This window comes from Coptis chinensis, chromosome 2 (assembly GCF_015680905.1).
Source record: "Coptis chinensis isolate HL-2020 chromosome 2, ASM1568090v1, whole genome shotgun sequence".
NCBI lineage: Eukaryota > Viridiplantae > Streptophyta > Magnoliopsida > Ranunculales > Ranunculaceae > Coptis > Coptis chinensis.
Window position 1 is genome coordinate 15,115,658 of NC_141457.1, and position 21,584 is coordinate 15,137,241.

The window sequence follows — 21,584 nt, forward strand, 5'->3', positions numbered from 1 at the left end:
CTAAGAATTTCAAGTTGAACAACATCAAGTTCCTCTTGTGTATATGTGTCTTTGAGGCTTAGATTTGTCATCTACACGATCAAAGATCAAAAGGTAATATAATAACTCAATAATTAATGAAGAGTAACACAAAACAGAGAATGTTAATGTATGACGACTTCTACTTTACAACGAGAGTATGGCCATATCAATGGGATTGAAAAATGTCGCAAGACTAGGAGGGCATCTATTAGGAGTAATTGACAAGCTTACTATGTCCACCCCGTCTTGGGCAGCCTGGGGATATAATAATGGCAATGAAGAAAAATATAAGATCTTACAAAATGCATATTTATAATATATAGTTGTGCATGCATGTGTGTCCGTGGGCGTGGAGTACAAGGATTAATTTGCATCGTAGAGAGATGCTACCATTAGATGAGTCTCCATATTTATTTATTTATCCATTTTTTTTATACATAAAAAGGTGGGTCTCCATAGTTATCTGTAGATAAAGTTAAGAAAAATTGGACAGCCAGTAATCATTTGCATCTTGGAATGTTGCAGATCATCGTTAGAAACGTGAGTTTATCCCAAGTAATGACAGAGCTACATACAGCGTGTTGGACACCAATATGAGGTGTCCAACATGAAGACTTCACCCAAAACGTTAATGAGGTGCATTGATGTTAAAAGTGATTTATTATCTGTACTTGGGAAAAAAAGGAAATGCATCAAATGCACTTGCAGAGAAATCAAGACCTAGTGATTATAGTTTGACCGATAGTACTCACTCAATAGTGCTGGTGAATGTACAACTCAGACACAAATAGAAGCATCAATATGTTATTGAAATTTGAACGTACTCAGAACAGCTATAAACAATTAATATCTAAATAGGATAAGCAAACTACTAGCAGGTAACTAAGTTGTCTTTATGTTTCTCTTGTTGATAAGGAACGAGATAACTTCATGTTGATAACTAGAAATAATAATTAGATGTTATATCAACATTTATATATATAAATAATATAAATCTAAACTACAATGAGTGTTGCAAAAAGAAATTATGTCCGTAAAGCTATATTTGCAAGTTGCAACCAACACTAGATATTCATGGATTTCATAGATAACGAATTAATCAACATGTGTACATGGTCAATGGCAGCAACAACATCTACAGCGAAGCCTCCAAAACTCTTGTACAATGCCTTGTAGACCGAAATGCTGAAACAGATTTTCAGACCATCAAAAATGTCTACTTACATCAAACTTTGACATGGAAATAATACTTCACTATTTATTTACTGTACAATGAAGATGAGAAGCTTTCCAAATTACAAAGTAGGGCAGCTGATATGGTCATAAAATTTTGTGTTTTTGTTGTTAGATAGCAGTGGATGGCGTGCAATTAAATGTATCCAATCAATCACCGCACCAGCCACCAGCTCGTGCACAACCTACACACCTAATAACTATACATACCAGATAAATTAACTTTTATAGGCACATTACTAAATTTATATTTTCCATCTTTATAGATCTTGAAAAGACATATAATATAGTTCAATAAGATGTATTCTATTACATGATTCGCTCAAAGAGGCAAATTAGCAAAAGAAAATCTCGTGAAAAAAAAAAAAATTGATTGCACCAAAAGAGTACATGTAAAAAAATGTAATCTAATAGTAACAAGAAATACACCTTAAACAAGAACCTAGACAAATAGTTTTTCATTTGAGAAAGAGTACGTGGTTTTCTCAGTGAGAAGAGTTTACCCTATACGATCCGTACAGCTTATCGGGTTGTCTAATGACATATATACTTGTATTGCGGTGTTCGAAAGAAAAAAAATCACAAATCCATAGGCAATTGTATATATCCAAATTAATTCTTGTGAAAAAAAAATGAATTACTGTGAATGAGGAGCCATGCCACTTGCACCGCCAAAGGGATGCCCAAAGAACGATGACAGAATCCCATGGTTCCCTGCCCCGAATGGAAGCCGTATGCCTACATTTCGGGATTATAACTTTCGCACCTTTAACAAAACAAACACGCCTAATTAATGGAAATTGACAATCCATCATCATATTAAGCATCGGCTAAAAATCTATACAAGGCCATGAAAAGTGCTGCAATTTACTATCACTAGTACTATCTTTATGTAGTTTTGCACACATTTATGATATAGTGGTTAGAAAGACTTACGATCCATGACCATCACCGTCAAATGGTGAAGCATAGTCTTGACTGGCATTGAATATTCCTCTTGTTATAGCGGATGCAGCAAAATGACAAGCACCAATCAGTTTTCTATTACAAGAGCCAGATGGAAAATCACTCGTGACTTCACAGATACCAGAAAAGTGTTCAAGAACCGGGAAAACATGCTCAGAAATGTCATCGGAGAAGCTGGGGTGTGTTGGATCAATTCCAGTGTCAACAAAACCAATAACGATTCCTTCTCCAACTAATTCAGGTCCACCTTCCTCAACCCATGCCCCTAGAGGAAGACCCAAGAACTTTGGAGTATGGGTAGTTGCAGTTCGGACTGAAAAATATAAAACCACATTGGCCACTTCCTGTCTCCTAGAAAGCTTCTCTGCCTTTGAAAATCATCAAAGTCATGACATTATAAGATGTATAAATAGTTTATTTAACATTAATAATAAATGCTATGGCATCAAGATAAAATCTTCCATCTATATGTCTGCAGACAGTACACACTTATTCAATCGGTGGAGGCCATGAGTGAAAGTGGATTATATTGGAAAACCTCCTGCCTATAGATCTTCCAGATTGGTTTACATTAGATAACAGTGTCATGACCAATTTTTTTAATTCCTCTTAGTAGAAGGGTGGATTGACACCAACCGGTTTTACTTTCTGAAGCTGGAGATTTTCAAGTCGGCATCAATTCATGGTTCTAGTGATGCTACACAACCAACACTTTCCCGAGGATCAAGCTGCTACTGAAGTTGATCTTAGAAGCTAACCAACCAATAGTTTCTAAACTGCGAATGCTTATTAATCTAATGCCAGACATGAATAGAAGTTTCCAGTCCTAATATCACTGAAATAGTTCAACCTTACACATGGAATTAGACAAAATACAATAAACCAAGATATATGTATAACAAACCTGGCCGAAAGTTACAAGTACAAAGAAAGCCATTGATTAAGTAATGATAGCTATACAGACTTCAGATAATTTCCCCTTTAAAACCCTCTTCAACAGAGAATCATGAACTCAATTCAGATAAGATCCCCGACCGATCCGAAATGTTCCCTGCTTTTAAGAAGAAAATGCAAATCAAGTGTGTCTCAGAAAACAATCCAAACTCCACAAAGTCTTGGAAATTGAGTATTGATGAGTTCAATAAATGGATAAAAAAAGTTTAGGCATAATCCACAGTGATCTCAGGTGCAAGCTGTACTCGATGACAATACCACTAGAACCATGCTACACCTACAGGTTTGTATGATTTATTGGGGGGGCTATGACCTAAGATTCATATATTTCTAACACATTAAAACTGCCACTAGAAAACTAAAATTAACTAATTCTACAAACTTAGAAACCTCAGAATACGTAAACGAACCAATGCCTGAATGTCTATTTGAAAACAAAAAGTATGTAAGTCAAATTCTCACAGTTACACACAGCATGAATGAGTACATTTATCCCCACATACAAATTTGTAATTTATCTTATTTTTGCTTTTTCATACTCATTAAGGGCACTAGATGTTAGTGTGTGTGTGTGTATGTGGGGAGTGACATTAAACACATTGAGAAACATACTATACTCCCACATAATTGAGAAAAAAAAACATAAAAACACGATCAAAATAGATTTTAGTACTAATCAAAACACTTAAGAAACAAGAATGTGGTAAAATTCAGAAGTACCTTGGTTTATTAAACTTAGTAAGTGTTCCATAAGCTCCTCCTCCATGTCTAATACCATCATCACTCTCCAATTTCAAGTCATCACCAATATAATGAACTTCAGGAGCTTGTTTCAAAGTAACTATATAAACTGCATGCCCCTCATTTCTTTTCATGAAACAAAACACCCCAAGTAAGTTAAAACTTTCTTTTTCAACAGTAAATTCTAAAACTTTTCTAGTACTTAGCTCATTTCTTTCAAGTACTAGAAAAGTTAACCAACAAAACTAATCACACTAGTCTTGAACTACTTTAACACAATGCACAAGTGATTAGATAAACAAGTAATAAAAGTACTTGAGAAACAAGAATATGCAACTTTCTTGGGTGGTGTGAATAGGTGTGAAGTTTTGTAAAGGGGTTTCTACAGTTAAACTCTCAAACTTTTACCAAAAAAAATCACACTATCTTAAAATGATAGCCTAACGAAGACATGGGATATAATTGTTGACTAGATACCACTATATATTCTGTAGCACTGAGCATCCAATCCAAAACTACTACTCAACAGGTTAATTTTTTCGGCGCCAAGGTTTCCTTTCTCAAATCAGGTTTCCCTTTCTTAACAGTAGGCATAACCACATCACCAAAACAAGCTGATGGTAATCGATTAAGACGACCCTTAATACCGTACCTTTCACAGAAATGGTGAAATACTACAAACAGTTGGAATATTATCAAATACTCTCTAAGGTTTCCACCAAGGAATATTAGAGATCACAATAGTTTATCTCTAGTACAAACTAATCAAAACTAACAGAAATACAGCCTACATCCAGCAGCTTTCATACTGAACTTTCCAAGGTTTATGACCTATTACTAAAACAACTAATGCTTAACATAAACAAAATTGGTTGTTAAGTGTATGACAAAATTGGATTACCTTTAGTAGCAATTGCCAACAAGTAGTCTTTGTGTAACGAACTGACGGTAAAAGTGGGCTTAACCCTTCCTTACGGCAAAACAAGAAACAATTTTTTTATCAAAATTCTCACCAACGGAAATCACTACAATTCTGGGCTTTATTTGAATTGGAGAAGAAAATCAAACTTTTAGAAATTGGGGTGAGAGATAGAGAAAAAAACAAATACCTGATCGATAACTGAAATAGGGGAGAGATGAAACAAAACACTACTTGAAACCCTAGCTAGTTGAAAAGAGGGTGTCGATAGAAGTTTTAGCGCTAGACAGTTTTTCCCCCTTTTTCTTTTTTATGGTTTTTTATTTTCTTCTAGATTGTTTTACCCACGGTAGGTTTATTTTTTGGCAAAACATTAGCCACTTTTTCTATAAAAATGGTGGGGTAAATGAATATGAGAAAACAAATTAGGAATTTTATGTTGTACCGTGGTATATGGCATATTATATGCCACTGTTTTACGAGACTAGTGGTATTTGCTTGTACCGAAATTAGAAAAGCCATCTTTACCGTGGGAATTGACTATTAGCCACCGTTATTGGGAAAACAGTGGTATATACCATTTGACCTACCGTGGCTAATGTGCATTTATGTAATAGTGTAAACTACTAGGAATTCCCTAATGGACGAGTTATAGCCTCGTGAGAGTTTTCCAGTGAAGATACTCACAAACTTCATCTATACTACAACGACTAAGAAATAAAACTATTGTTTCCTCATTTATTCTCAATATCTATCCATCTCACTAGCAATGAATACAGAATAATCAAGTCGAAACCTAAGCTAATATATGCATAATAATCAATCATCTACGAATAAATATATATTACATGAGTAATGCTATGTAATGCACTAACAGGTCTGTTTCTGAAACTTTGGAATAGTGTCCTTAAGTAGGTCCTCACATAAATGTCAAGACAAAAACACTCTGATTTTTCTGCTCAAGTTTCGCTACTCCAGTGTGCAGTGGGCACAATTTACCTTACAATCTCAATGACATACAAGGAAGCCAAAGTCGATCAAATACATCTGCCACTTACTATCACACTAACCTATTCCTAATTGAGCTAGAGGTCTTTATTAGGTGTTGCGGGGATTATGTGATGGTTTAAGAATGAAGGAAATGGATATTAAAAAAGAACCAGTTTGAGATAATAGAGTCTTCATATTATGTAACTAGAGAAAACCTTGTTCTTTACTTTGTTTCTACACTTTGTTTCCATCCTTAGACATTTTTTTTCTTTTTTTTGGCTTTTGACCCATTTGATTATGTTTTTTTAGAGTTCTAACTCTTTATTTTTTATTTTATTTTATTTTTTTTTTCTTGGATGGAAACTTTCTTTTCTTATTTGAAGCACTAACAAATTCTTGGTTTCAAAGGTCTTTCTCTTTTCTATTCTTCATCTCTATTCTCAGAATCATTCAAAAATGGGTAGGCTGATTTTTTTTTTTTTTTTTTTTTTTTTTATTTTTTGTTTTGTAAAAGGGTAAGGGATTTGCGGGTTATGAAAGGCTCAGAGGGGTGACTAGCGGAAAATAATTTCATAAGGTTTGAATTTCTGGCTATATCGATCCAAAGAGGGCCTAAATTCTCGCTAAGGATATGGTATAATGATCAAGCAAGTGGACGTGTGATTTCTCTATTCGGAATTTACTTCTTCTTTGTGTCATTTCTCAAATATTTTACTCATATAAGGCTTTAGGCTATATTCTCACAGGATTTGTAGAATAAGTATACTAGCCTAGATTTCAGAAACTTACTGCCAATACAACATAGATACTCATGCAATATATTTATAGAAAGATGCAAAGATTATTACCTACATATTAACCTAAGTTTCTAAAAACTATTCTAATGCAAAAGCTAAATTGAAACTTCTATATTATTAAGAGCATAGAAAAAAAAACAATACAAATATTCCTAAGTGTATAGCATAAACTTTTTATTTATATTTTTGAATTTTTGATTATTTTACTAGAAAACAAGTACATATTATACTATCTATATCCTAACAGATGCCTTACATTGTGCGTGTTTCTATGCCACCCCCAAACAAAAAATCATGCTTTGTCCTCAAAGTATTGAAATAAAAAGGGTAGAAAAATACCATGGAAATGCGTGAAATTTTGAAACATCTGCAAAACAAAGTTAAAACATACTAATATATATAAATAAAAACAGATGCAACTCTATATGAGTTCCACCCGTTATGGGGTTACAAGAAGTAAATTGCTTGGGACATAAGCAGACATAAACAAAAATAAAAACTTACCTCTTATCCAACATTTAGGTGTTGTCAACCTCTTCTATAAAGAAATGAGGTTCCTTCGCATCCTGCCACGCCATGATGATTTGCCAGGCTTCAGGCCATTTATCATCTACGATTGCTAACCTGTTAAGCGCCACTTGGTCGGATGGGGTGTAAGGTGCAACCTGATGAGGTTGTATTCTCCACCCTTGCCAAGTCATTGCACGGAAAGATCGAATAATACAATTGGTGGGTCTCATAATGTCGACCCCAACCCAATCCGTGATGCGGGTACAAAAAATAGGGATGAAACATAGCATAATATGACAAACTAAAATAGGCATAAGAAATTACTTATGCCTCATGCTATAGGCTCGTGCTAAACTAGACATTAGGGTCTGGGGAATATCATAGAGTATACATCCCCCAGCTAAAGCAAGGAAAATATCACAAGTTTTGTCATTCACAGAAGAATAACGCCATTCCTCTCTAATGTTTAGCATGATCCAAAACATAACAGTGCCCACATTCATGGACAGGTTTCCAAGGGCGACGTTATATTCCCTTTGGTCCTCTATCCTAAAGATTCCTGCCCCATAATTCTCATGCAAATTATCATAGTTATAAAGGTACATATTATCAACCAAATAGGCCCATGAGTCTTGTATTTCAGCGGGCATAGCAAGTCCAAGAACAAAGGCTAGCAAGAACCTGGTAATTTCCATTGGTTCATCCTCAATGGAGATGGAGAACACTTGTTCTCCATCCGGTCTATCAAAGAACTTACAATTATCATAAAAATAAGATATAAGTGCAGGAGAATAAAGTTCATCAGGTCTTACCATTAGCGATTCCCAGCCTACGTGTATGATCACCTCGCGAAACCAAGCACCATAGGTTTCACTTTGGAACAAATCTTCAAAAGACTGCTCCGGTATGATACGAGGCGGTGTCATCATCACAAATACACTCTAGAAGTGCTGCGAACAACTCTGGAAAAACTCACAAAAAATCAGAAATTTAAGTGGCTTCGAAGGGCGCTCCTGTCTTGGTCGAGGTCCAGGCACTACAACGCATGGTGCGCTCGGATTTTGCCTATTAAGGGCGCAGGGCGTGCTCTTGACTTGATCGAGTTCCAAAGCCTTTAGTGCGGGGTGCGACTCAATTTTGTCTAACAAGGGCGCAGGGCGCGCTCTTGCCTTGCTCAAGTTCCAGGGGCTCAAGCACAGGGTGCGCTCGGATTTAGCCTATAAAGGGCGTGGGGTGCGCTCCGTATAACATGAGTGCTCTGCAGTGAAAAGCTAAGAGAAAAGTGAGGAGTGAAAGGTGAGAGTGCTAGGTGAGAGGTGTGGTTTGTGAGTGAAGAGTAAATCAAGTATTTAAAGGGTTTTAGTTTCTCAAACGAATATCCACAACTTGCCAAAATTTTTAAGGAAATTGCCGGAAACAAAATATTCTAAAATCAAAACGGAAACAAGTTAGGTGCATATTTTGAATATAAACCAATAGCTTTTTGGTTGAATTCAAAATAACAACTTCCTAATTCTATTCATTGAAATTCCATCATCATAACAATATATGATCTTAGCCACACAAATATCGACAACATTCCCAACAACTCATATTTCCACGATTTGCAAGATTTTAACTTCTAAAATGGTGGATAAGATAAAAGCAATGCAAAACATAATAATACCACCCCAAAACAATTCGGGAATGTGGGATTCATAGAAAAATCATCGCATGCTTGGACAAAAACCAAATTGCATTAAAAATTCATTTAATGATCAAATATCCGAAAACGATTACATAATCAAAATCTAACTAATAAACTAAACAACTCGAAATAAAATTCTACAAAAACAGGGAAACTTCCTAAATACCAAACAACTAGACTATTCGTCATGAGAGGAAGATGGTCCAGCGTCGACGACGCTCACGCCTGTTAGAGTCGTCAGAAACAGGACTCTAATAAGGTGGCAAGTGTCTAAGGACTTCGTCTTGGAACTGCCACTGTCTCTCCATAAATTCCCTCATCTCTACCCAACACTCATCCTGGCACTGGACGTTCGTCTCTACAGTCTTCTGCAGGTTCACATTTTCATCATGAATGGCAACCTGCCTATTCCGTAAGTCTTCACAAATATAGTTCAGGGAGCGCAAACCACGATGTAGCACTGACATGCATTCCATATCAGAATTACAATTCTCCAAGGCATTGGCATCAAAACATGCAATGTCCTCCTCCTCATCATCTGAATCAACCTCTTCCACAACCCTATCTCCAGTCAATCTCCAAACCTTTTGAATACATTCCGTATAAGCAATTGCATTTGCATGTAACTTCAACATAGTCCGCTCAGTTCTTGGTTTCTCACTAAAAGACAACATTATCTTAGTAATTAAAGCAGGAAAGGGTGCGGTACTTACTCCAACTCCTCTAATCATAGTTAACAAGAAGTCGATGATGCAAAAATCATACATCTTTTGTTGTAATATCCAGAGTACGTGCAGACAATTCAGACTGATGTCACTGAACTTCTCTTTCCCAATGACATTCTTACCAACCCACTGAGCTATATCTAGCTAGTTGGTCCTCAAAGACGATTGTCGGACGCAATGCGATTTCACATTATACTGTCCCTCCAAGACAATCTCTTTCATCAACGCCTTTACGTTCCCATACTGAGATTCCTACATGGTGGCTACAAGCTGATGTTTTGGCATAATGCCCAGAACATGAGTCATCTCCGAAGCACACACTTCTCTTCTTGCACCATTCGACTTCACAAATATCTTCCTACCCTCGATTTCCCGCTTCTTATAAAAATTCAAAACCAAATCCTCATGGTAAAAATCATCCTCCGTATACCACAACCATTGCCAATTCCTACGTTTCATCTCGTCATCATAAAACGGTGCAAACTATTCCATTTTGAAAACTTGTTCCGGAAGGATTTTGCGTTTTTGGGCCATTGAGTATTGGAATTCGAAATGTGGGTTTGAATAAAGTGGGGAGAGTAAATGGAACAAGGAATCGAACTTTGGGCTGAGTGGAGTGGTCGAAATCGGCGGTGATTTGTTTTTGGTGGTGTTTTGGTGGTTTAATGGAGGTATGGAGATGTGTAGAAGATGAATGTGAAAACAAATAGCGAAATGGGAGTGGGGGAAACCTTTTGGCGTGGTGGTTTTTGGGGGATTTTTTTTGTTAGGGTTTAATGGAGGCTGATGGAGGCGTGAAAGAGAAATTGCGAACTAGTTTTGTGTGTGAAGAAGACGCACGTGCGTGCGAGATTTGGGCCCAAGCCCAATAAATTTCGAAAAATACCCATTTTGTCCCTATGCGCGCAGAATTCAAACTAAAATTCTCGATTCGTTATCGGTCCAATTTTTGCGAATAAGGTATGAAAATGATTAGGAGAGAATTTCTAATCCAATGTTCTATAAAACACTCTATTCTAACCGTGGTTGACATATAAAAAGGTGGAAAACACCTCGAAGTGCGTGAATGACATCTAAATTCATTTTATGTGAACAAATGAAATCTAAATTCATAGATAATGTCAACCCAAATCAAAATACGATTAAACAACATAAGCAACAAAAATGGAAAGTTGAGCAATTAAGGATAGAAAGACCAACATCCCACCCCTAAACAAATTTTATAGAACAGAGTTTAGAAAATTTGTTTTAAATGTGGGTCTTTTAAAGGCAGATTCCCGAGACTTCCAAGATTACTATTTTTATGGTTTTATTATTTTTTTACTATTTATGAATAAGATCTAATATAAGGGAAAACAATGAAGCAGTAAAGACGTAAATCACTCCATAGATAAACATGACTCAAAAACCGAGAAAACATGCGAGAGTGAAAAACATGAATTACGTTAAACGTGGGCTTCGGATCCGGTACTTACAGCCACACACTCCAATAGGAGGGCCCGGTTACTTGAATGGTGCACTTACCAAAATGTGGAAGTGAAAGGAAGTACACCAAACAACAAAGTGAGCCATTTATAGTCAGATACTTGAGACTTTACAAATAACTAGATATATATATATACCCTACTGTTTGCCATATATCAACAACCGAAATAGTTATGGATCTTGCCATAAATAATTATCAGATAAAACACATCCAAACATCATCAAGCACCATGATTTCCCATGATGTGGCATAGCGGAATATTTTGAATGATTTTGAGAAAATGGATGGTTGTGGAAGATATGGTGGATATGGATGAATTTTAGAAGTAAGAAATGAAAGAAATGAGAGAGTGGGTTTATCATAAAATTTATTGGTGGAGTGGGTTGGTATAATCATATAACTGAAAATGAAAGTATCTGGTGGCTCTGTAGGTAGTAAGTTCGTACTAGGAGGACTTAGAAAATCATGAAGCACAGGAGAAACAAGAGAGTCACGTGCAAACTCAAGGTTCCTTTGAAAAGGTGGAGGGCAGGGAACCTTGATGGAAGGGGAATACGTGACAGAGTAATGTGAGGTGGGTGAATGGTGCTCAACTAGAGCTCGTAGGTCTATATTATCAGAAGTTTTTAGATATGCAAGACATTCTTCAATAGGTGAGTTAGAAGAATCACTGGGATAGTGGGTAAAAAATTCTTCTTCTGTCATGGCGTCAATGTTGGAACTTCCGAAGGTTAGAAATTGGTGCATTTGATTATCAGGAATCGTGTTGTCGAAATAATCTTGAGCTAAGCTCTCGATCATGCTAACCTCTTTATCCGAAGTCATATCTAGGAACTGTTATGTCGTTTTAAAAACATTTACCTTAACAGAAAGATGGCCTAAAGACATGGACATCGAACCATCGCGACAGTTTATGAGCGCATTGGCAGTAGCCAAGAAGGGATGCCCTAAAATGATAGGAATAGAGTCGTTAACGACTTTTGTATCAAGGATAATGAAATCAGCTGGATAGTAGAAATCCTGAACCTTAACAAGCACGTTTTCAACAACACCCTTAGGATACTTAATAGACCGATTAGCTAATTGCAACGTCATTTTATTAGGTTGTATCTCTTGTAGACCTATTTGTTTATAGAGATAATAAGAGAGTAAGTTAACACTCGCCCCCAGGTCTAATAGTGCAGTCGTCGTGTGGGAATCTCCTAAGGTGCATTGTACCGTAAGACGACCAGGGTTCTTGTACTTAACAATTCTATTATGTTCAGTTAAAGTTGAAAACTATTCAGTTAAAAATGCGTCTTTTGGAATATTTGTTTTACACCTAGTAGTGCACAACTCTTTAAGAAACTGAGCATGGTAATGTAACTTTTTAATCGCTTCAAGAAAGGGTAGGTTTATCGTTAGATTTTTGAAAACTTCACTAATCTCATCGAAATTTGTATCCTTGGTTAACATGGCTAATCTTTGGGGAAACGGTGGTTTCTCTCTGTATTTAGCATATGGATCAACAGGATGTTTAACCTTGGCTTTTTGTTTATTAGGTTATGGTTTAACTGGTACCTCTACTGGGGTAGGATCTTCAGTTATTATTTTGGTATCTAGTAAAATCTCCGGTGTAGGGACTACTGGTGGGGTAACTACATGCATAGTTACGGCGTTATCAACCACTCTGCCAGAACGGAGAGTGGTGATTGCATTTAGCTCACCTACGTTTCCATTTTCATTACTAGTATTACCGTTTACCTCAAAGGCTGTGTTTGGTGTTTTAGGATTAGGTATCGCTTGACCTAGAAATACACCTTTTGGTTGTACTTTTTTTTGTGTTAACTGCTGTAAGGAAAGTTGGATGGACTGTAAAATCTGTTGTTGGGTTTGCATAAAGGCATCGAAACGATCCGGTTGTGGATGTGTAGTTGTTATAGGTAGTGTGACAGGAACTATCTCACGTTGATTATTAATAGGTGGGTTGTGATAGTTATGATTAATCGGAACGATACCTCTATTAGCATTATAATTATTATAATTATCTTGTCCTTGTCCTTGTCTCGGTAGAGCTTGATTGTAATTGTTCACTGGCCTAACATGTTGATTATTATATGCTGGAGGTGTAACTTGTTGATTATGTCTCGAACTAAAGTTGGGATTTTGTCTCCAAGGTGCGTTTGATTCACTATTAATGGAACAAACATTGTTCGGCTGAGCGGATAGATTTTCATAGACTAAAGGACAATAGGAGTCGGGATGCGCATGACTCAAACAAAAATTACAGGGAATAGAGTTGACATTCATGATGGGGATATGCTTTTATTGAACAAAAATAGCTTCTACCTTTTTAGTGAGATATTCAATTAAAGTTTTAAGCTCAGGATCGGATTTAACCTCAAACATACTGGTAGCCTTAACTGTTGAAGAAGAACTAGCGGATCGGGGGATATCGTCACTACCCTCTAGTTATTATTACGCTTTGTTTGATCTTCTAAAAACCTATAAGCCTCTGAGGCTTCTTTATTGAGGAAACTGCCCCCATTCATTATATCAAGGACCTCCTTATGGTGGTGTAATAGTCCCTTGAAAAAGGCACGAACTAACGTGTCTTTCGCAAGGTTATGATGTGGACACTCTATAAGAAGATCAGTGAAACGATTTGAAGCCTCTGAAAAGGATTCATGAGGATTCTGGCGGAAAAAATGAATCTTGGAAAGCATTTCATTTGTCTTCAATGGTGGGTAAAAATGTTCCATAAACAATTGAACAAGTTTGGCCCAAGAGTCCACAGAATTAGGTGCTTGGGCAGTTAACCAAGACGCCGCCTTATCGGCTAGGGCGAAAGGAAACACCCTCAGTTTAATTTGTTCTGCACCTACCGTAGGATGATAGAATGTGGTAAGAACTTGTTCAATCCTACGCATATGCAGATAAGGTTTTTCATGGTCTAACCCATAAAAAACTGGTAACAAATTAAATATATTCGAAGGGATTCAGAAATCCCCCACTGGGTCTGCAAGAATGATGCAAGATTTTGGGCTATCGTTCAGGGCTTTGTAAAAGTCAGAGAGAGGAAACTCTCTTTCTTTAGCCATTATTTCAAGTGTAGTGTGTGGTATACTAGATAGGTGTGTGTTGACGTTCACGATATATTACGTTAGTCATTTTTTCTCTATCTGACCATAATCTCATGTAAGGCTAAGTCCAATATTAAAGAAACGCTACAACAGTAAAAAAAAAAACCCTGATATGCTAGTATAAATCCTCTAACAGGAGATGCGAGGAGTGGAAGAAAGAAGTACCTGAATGCCTCCTTGCTTCGCTTATGAATAGCGTCTTGCATACGCGAGCTCAGTGTATTTAACAAGTTATAAACATTGAATAACTTGAAGAAATGGAAATTTGGACTAACCTGTGAAAATCGGGTTGTTCAGAAGAGGGCGCGTGGTGCGCTCAGATTTTTCCTTTCAAGGGCGCGGGTCGCGCTCTTGCCTGATTCGAAGTCCAGGCACTTCAGCGCGGGGTGCACTCTGAATTTGCCTTAGAAGGGCGCAGGGTGTGCTCTTGCCTTGGACGATGTCCAGGCACTTCAGGGTGCGCTCTGAATTTGCCTTAGATGGGCGCAGGGCGCACTCGTGCCTTGGACGATGTTCAGGCACTTTAGCGCGGGGTGCCCTTGGAAAACAGGCTAGTGAGGCGTGGGGTGCTCTCAGTGTATTTCTGAGAAAAAAAATCAGTTCTGAAGCAAACAACCACAGTTAGAACCAAACAAGGGTGGGTGGGTTTAATGGGACTTTGGTAGGATTAACACTACTAAGGGAAATGTAACTAAACACAACTAAGATGGCAGCGACGCCATTTGATATAATGTAAAACAATAGTTTTACCTACGAATAAGTGATGAAACTCAAATGTAAGTAAAACTAGAACTATTTTCATGTTTATATATCAAAGATTCTACTCTCGTTATCAATGCAATATGTTTAGAGTAGAGAATTCGTTCCACTCCTAGTCGTTTAGATGTGAAGTTTCCTAGTTCGTGTAAGCTAACAAAGTCGTGAGAGTAATGAAATTGAAATTGACTACGATGGTGAATCAACTAATCAAGATGCGATAAATGAAATGACGACAATTTAATACTAAATTGACAATATAAGAATGAATTAGGGGAATTTGATTCCACCTTAATTCAACTTAATAAACTAACGAAGAATCGTCATAATCCGAATTGCAATGTTTTCACATAACAATTGGGTCTTTCTAATCCCTAATTGTTCATGGTAATCTCTACCAACTAACAATCAGCATGTGAAGCAATCAAACCTATTCTCGTGGAGAACTAATTACTTTCTAGAATGGAATAGATTGATACAACCATTTCTACGCTAATCCAATCAAGTTTCATCAAGGCTTCTTCAAACCCCTATAATGGAGGTTTTAACCTTGAATCATTTCTAACACAAGAACAACTAGAACAAGTCATTATTGAATAAACATTAAACTTTATCAATCTAATTGAACAATAATATAATGATTTGAAATGAATTAATATTGAATTAAAACTAAGATTATGAATAACTAATTATCAATTTAAGACAAACTAAATGAAATGAACTAAGTAATTGATTCTAAAAACTAAATTTACTGTTCCAACTAATTTATTGATAATTCACTTGATAAAAACTAAGTTATTGATTCTACAAACTAATATCTTGTTCTAAAAACTAATTCTATGAAAAATAACTAGCTAAAAACTAAGTAACTAAAGAGCTAAGTCTTTGTCTCTTCATATAGAAGAGACTAGATCTACAATTTCATGCATAGGCTGAGGAGCCATGTTTTGGGCCGAAAAATCTAGCTCAAAATCTCATCAATTCAGTCCACAAAGGGGTTTTCAGCTGGAAATGACTTCAACAACATTTTTGTCTACTTCTGCTCCTATGATTGGGTTAAGGTTTGGACCATTAGAAAGCGTGTTCTGAGCCGGTCGTTTTGACATAAGATAGGCCCAATTCTGAGGTCTGAGTCCAAAGATACGGCATTCGGAAGTTCTGCTGACTTTTGTGTGCTATTTCTGCCCGCATTGACTTTGAATTTTCAGCTTTAACCGGGCTTTAAAAAAGCTTTTTCTCCTTGAATCTTGACCTTTAATCACCTACCTTTGCTCCTTTATCTTGCAAAAAGGATGCATTTCTACACATATTCGACTCCAATGCCTGAAATATATAAGAACACGATAACAATACTAACTTTTACTTATTAATCACATAATATGTCTAAAAATAATATTGTTAAGGGGGGGGGGCTCTTATCATGTGTCCACCAAAATCTGGTAATTGATTACTCTAAATCTTTGTGGCTATATTTTTGTCCTTTTCTGGAGGAGCGTGACTACTTTGGGCTCTAGTTGATTGGTTTTAATTCATTTTTTTGGTCTAGGGCTTCAAGAATCAAGCATCGTCCGATTTATTTACGTTAGGGAATGACTTTCCAATGGCTGTTATGCGGTTCGGGTTTAGCCTTATGTGTGAATGTAAATTGCAGTACGGAAATTAAATTTCAAACAATCACGTAATTAAGCATGCTTGAACAAACATTGTATCCTCTTACATGGGCTTTGAGGAGGTTTAGAATTTACCTATTAAGTTGTGCTTACACGCTGCTTGAGGAAAAAGCGACATTGGTTGGCGCGTGATCTGAGAATCAGACCCAACCTTTCGAGCTTTATTTCTATGTTTTAAGTTACAATAAAGGTCCACTTAAAAGCCCACAATATGTTTTTTGATAATTAAACAATTTTTTCTTCAAGGGCCCAAAACATAAAACTAAACTAATACTATACTAATTTAATAGATTAACTAGTTTAGATAGATTATCTAGATTAACTAGAGCTAACTTAGTTAGAGTGTTAATTACCAAGTTGATTCAAAGTGTATGAGCGATGATTCACGACTTGCCTCGCACACTTGAACTTCTCAAGGCAATGAAAACTCTAATCTCTTGGTAAGTTTAGAACTTCAACTAAGTGTTCACCCAAGTTAATCCATACAATCAATCAAAACTCATATTTTCTATATATTTTTTCGTTTTTTTTTTAATATCTCTATCTATTGTAAACAAGTTCCACTGATTTATACTACTTTATTAGAAAATCCGGGTCGGGAGTTCAATTACACATCACCAAACAACTGAGCTGTGAAAAAACTGGACACTGAAATGCTGAGGTGGCCTCACGGTCGTGCGTCGGATTTTGTCCAAAGTGTGTCAGTTTTTAGCTGCAACTTCAGCTCCTCTCTAGTATGTTGATTTTGAACTTGGATTTGCAGAAAAGTATGTCAGTAATGAAAAACAAAGAAATAAAACAACAAAAATTAGAAAAATAAGAAATGGAAAAGTGAGAATGGTGCTTCCTCCTTAGATGCGCAACCAAGCATTCTTGCTCCTTCAATCCACGATGGTGGTGCTATTTGAAGTAGACTAGTTTAGAGTATCTCAAAGATTTTGATGTGGTTCACCATATATTGTTTAGAGTTTGAATGTTGGGAGTTGAAGAAAGGAAGGTAGACTCTTAGTTTATAACTTGTATTGGTTTCTAGTTTATGAAGAACATTGAAAACTTAAGTTGTTTTAAAGATTGAAATAACACAAATATTGAAAGAAATGATTAAAATTAAAGATTGGAACAAAGAACAACAAAAAGAAGATTGATTAATTAAATAACAAAGCAAAATAACAAGATTGAAATGAAGAACAATAAAGTAAAATGACTTGAATAAAAAAAGACTAGAAAAATAAATCCTACATGACACTATATTAAATCTAGGTGCATTCTCTCTCCCTAACTTTTAGTTTATATATCTCTACTTTATGCTTTTTACTGATTTGCCCTTCTCTATTACATTTGAGACACCTCACCCTTTACTTTATGCTTTTGCTTTTTGATTTCTTCTTGATCAAGATAGGTTTTGGAGAATGCGATATTTAGTGCTAAGGACCTCCATCTCTGGTTTTCTGAGTTGAGGGCTTTGACCTTTGACTTTGACTTTTTTAGTACTTTTTCATAGCAGCTTCTGGTCCTTCATAATAAGCGTGATTAAGACTCCTTTTGGTGCTAAGACGCAGCTTTCATGATAAGTGGTCTGAATTTATCTGTAACCTGAAAAATATAATAAAAGCTATGAGTTGTCTTTTCATTAAACGTAAGAAGGGCTGTAATGCAGTATTGTTATGGTAATAAAATGCACATTTGGGAGCTGATCAGTACACCATCAGAACCGCTTGCATCCAAACCAACTTTCTTACCACTGTTATCCCATTCCTCATCTTCTTCCTCATTAACCTTCATCATAAAACCAACAATTACTTTTTTCTTTTTTATCTTCACTGGGTTGGGGGAATCCATATCGATCATCTCCCCACTCATCGAAAGATATTTTAAAGCTACCTTCAGTGATCATGTGACTAGTACCTTCTCCTTGATGGACCAACTGGTTAATCGCTCATAACCCATCCCCGTAGTGAAAATTATCTGACTCACAATCTTCCCATGGCTCTTCTTCCTTAGAGTCTTCATCTTGATGCAGCCTTGGGTCAGGATTTAGCATGGTTTTCTTGCATCGATTCTTCTTAGAATCAACTTCACTATTCTCATCACTCATGAGCAGATTAATGATTGTAACGTCTTGAACCTTGGTTTCTTCTAAAGAACTAATTTTTCCAGTAAAAGCCAAGCTTTTAAAATCACGATCAATTTTCCCGTAATCTAGGATCGTTACCTTGTCGTCCTTGGTCTTACTTTCATGTCTAATCCAATCTTCTAGAAGCACTTGCTTCACCTTTGGATCATTACGAATCTTGTTTTTTCTTCTGATGTTTTTCCTTTTCCATCTTGTATTTTCTTCCGCAGGAACTCCATCTCCCAAGGGATATGGGCATTGGAGGTCTCTAGTTTCATTAGTCCTGACCATGAATTTTAGAATATCATGATCAAGGTTAAAGAAAGCAGTGAATTTTCTTTTCTCTATATGAGGAAGGTGAAGAGAGTAGATCTGATTATGTATAATGTTTGGTTTGGGAGTAGAAGACAGAACAACCTGTTGATCATACCTTGGGGAAAGTGAGCCGATGTGCCCCCCTAATGAGGATTCAGGGAGCCCATTATATATCTCTAGAGATCCCAACTTCGAAACTACCTTTAGCCCAGAACTTAAATAGGCCCCCGAACGAGATGGGCTTTTATTTTTGTTTTGGGGCTTATAGGATAGGCTTGAGAAAAAACATGTTTCTTTGACATGGTTCCAGAAGAAAGGACCTAGCTTAAGGTGGGTGGGCTAAGATACACCGGTCCGAATATCTAAATGGTACCAGGTCCACCATCTTACTGTCTTTGAAGTGCTGATTAATAAGAGGTTTAGACCATTGGTTATTACCCTTGGTTGATGTTACCCCTAAACCTTGTTGTAGTTGTAGTCGGCGCCAGTAGTTTCCTTGCAGATCTTTTTTCGGCCATGAAGAGTTTGAGAAATGGTTTGGTGGGGTGGAGAATTGAACGAAATCTCTGGACAAGAAAACTTTGTAACCCATGTAATATCCCTCAGCCTATTTGTGAACCTGTATTGTGGCTTGGATCCCTTGCCACTACCTCTATGATAAAGGTCTACTTGATTATGTAACACCTTGCATACTTTGAGATCATGGCTGATAAAACCACAATAATAGCATAAAAGTGGCAAGTTTTCATATTTAAACTGTATAAGACCCTATCATCCTCCTCAAAATCAAGCTCTGCTTGATCAAGAAGAGCAAAATTTAGATCGAAATCGACCTAATTCCTTACGAATGAAAGGGATGAATCTTGATGTCCATTTACCATCACTTTTTTTGTTCCTCCAAAAGTACCACCAATCATCTTTATGTCCTCCTGATCAGCTCCCAAATGTGTGTTTTATTAACTTTATATTACTGCATTATAACTCTTCTTACACATAATAAACAGACAACTCGTAGCTTTTACTACCTTTTGCAGGTTACAGGTCATTTCATACCACTTATCATAAAAGATGCATTTTAGTGCCAAAAATGAGTTTTATTAACGCTTCTTATGAAGACTCAAACTGCTATGAAAAAGTGTTGAAAATGTCAAAGTCAAAGGTCAAAGGTCAATGACTCAAAACCAGAGGACTGAAAGTCATGTCCTTAACCTTAACTCAGAAGACTAGAGATGGATGACCTTTTTAGAAAAGAAGACTTGCTTAAAAGCTAGCTTGCTCAAGAAGATAGAGAAAAAGCAAAAACAAAAGCATAAAGGAAAAGTAAAAGGTAACATAGTGAGGTGTCTTGATTGTAGAGGGAGAGGGCAAATCAGTCATTGGAAAAATATATAATATAAAAACCAAAAAGTAGGAGGAGAGAGAGAGCACCTAGACTTAATCTATGGTCATGTAAGAGTAGTGTAGATTTTAATTTCAAGTCCTTTGCATTTTCAAGTTTTTATTGCTTTATTTACTTTTGTTCTTCAATACAGCTTTTCAATTCAAGTTTGTTCTTCATACAAGTTTCCATTCAAGTTTGTTATTCAATCTTGAATCCAAGTTTGTTCTTCAATACAAGTTTTTCCATTCAAGTTTTTAGTCAAGTTTCAATACAAGTTTTCATTCTTTCAAAAACAAGTTATGAACTTTAAGAATTACTATCTTCTCACCTTCATAAACTCCCATCAACCTATCTCTAACAATCTATGGTAAACCTCAAACAACTCCCCTAATACAACAAACTTCACCTCCACCGTGCAATGTTTTGGGGGTAGACCATGTACCTGAATCCACATACTAAACACAGGAAACATGGAATGTTTAAACCTGTTGGTTTCTTGTAAAACCCAAACCTTATATATAGTAATAGGGTTTTTTTTGTGTTGGGCCCAATAATAACATAGTAGCTTTTAACCCATGAAGAAAACCCACAAAAAGAGAAAAACAGTACGTACACCTTATTCCTGATTTCGACTTCTCATCCCTTTCATCTCAATCTTTTTTTTTCTCTATGTCTCCACAAGAGCTAGGTTAGGGTTTTGTTGTGGGGCAAGTATATGCACTTTTTCCAGCTAGTTGAGTGGCTAAAGACCTTTTAATCAATCTTCTTCATAATTGCTATAATATACAAAGTAGGGTTTTGGTGGGGTGTCGGATTTGGAGCTAAATCAAAGATATTTTGTGGGTTTGATCTTATTTAGGAGCTAAAGGAGTCGAGGCAAGTGACTCTACCTTCAAATCCTTAAGTTTAATTGGAGTTTGTGCCTGAAAATGAGTAGAAATATATTGTATTGTTAACAATTGGTGTTATAGATATTTTATCTATAAATTAGAGAGTATTTATGCTTTTATTATTATTAGTTAAATTCTGAATTATCTATGAGATTAATAATTGTTCTTTATGAAGTGATTTTTCTTATTATTGAATGTCGAGTAATAAGTGTTAGCTTGTATGGTTATTGTGAGAAGGAAGAAATGATGTATGTTAAGCTTGTTAGATGTTCATATTATATGACAGTGTTTAGGCAGTAGTAATATAC

The 21,584-nt window shown here is 36.2% G+C and overlaps 1 pseudogene; it reads right to left on the reverse strand.

Moving 5' to 3' along the window:
• Nucleotides 1-781: 781 nt before the first annotated feature.
• LOC147515064 (subtilisin-like protease SBT2.2) lies at nt 782-18,416 on the reverse strand (annotated as a pseudogene).
• Between the last annotated feature and the right edge of the window lie 3,168 nt (nt 18,417-21,584).